Consider the following 939-nt stretch of genomic DNA (forward strand, 5'->3'; position numbering starts at 1 on the left):
TGGGGATTCTAATTCAGGTCCTTGTGCTTGCAATATAAAATCTCTTTCCCACTGAGCTATCTCTCCAACCCCAAGAAAGTGTCTTAAAAGGAACCCCGTGCTACCAAACTCATGGGAAAAAAGTAACACAAAAAGTTAGTATCTCTACCAGGAATCACATAATTGGGGAAAGGAAAGATCGGACACCTGGTGTCAAGTAGAAGATGATCTTGCTTCCTAACAGAAGATTTCACACATGTTATCATTACACTTTGCAAGACAGACTGGAGACAATAATGGGTTAATGATGGCTGGGACCATATCTTTGTGCTGGGGCCATGCTAATATTCTCTGTATCGTTTCAATTTTAGTACGACACGCAAATCCGTGAAATGTTCCATATTTTTTCTGAAACATAATTCTGCAGATTCAGGAAATGCAGAGTAAAGTTAGAAGAGGCTGCTTAAGGACACTTCCTCAGCAGAAACATCCTTAGGGGATGGAACAGAGCAGTACACCAGGAGGCTGGGGCTCGTAGCTTCAGAAATCACATGGCATTCTATTTTGGTTGTAGACAGTACAGAGCTGAAATGCACACTACTTAGAGATTTGGGGAATGTAAATGCTGTAAAAATGTCACATAAGTAATTTCCAAAGGAGTATGTATTAAGTATAAGTCTGTAAAAAAAAAAAAGTCACATAAGTAATTTCCAAAGGAGTATGTATTAAGTATAAGTCTGTAAATATGTTAATGAGGCCAATTTTTCTAACATTTATAATTTTTTTCACTTTTAGGGAACCTTTGTTATGTATTTTCTGTTAATAGTACTGAAACTGCAACTTCTATACACATAAGTAAACTATAGGAGGAAAAAATTATGTATATCTTTTTTCTTCTATTTGAACCTAATCCACAGGTCACATCATTAGACAAAACTGATTCTCCCTTTCCCAGCAACC

General features: G+C 36.7%; 1 pseudogene; it reads right to left on the bottom strand.

Moving 5' to 3' along the window:
* Nucleotides 1-271: 271 nt before the first annotated feature.
* LOC127227581 (uncharacterized) lies at nt 272-369 on the bottom strand (annotated as a pseudogene).
* Between the last annotated feature and the right edge of the window lie 570 nt (nt 370-939).

Source organism: Phodopus roborovskii, unplaced genomic scaffold, assembly GCF_943737965.1.
Source record: "Phodopus roborovskii unplaced genomic scaffold, PHOROB, whole genome shotgun sequence".
NCBI lineage: Eukaryota > Metazoa > Chordata > Mammalia > Rodentia > Cricetidae > Phodopus > Phodopus roborovskii.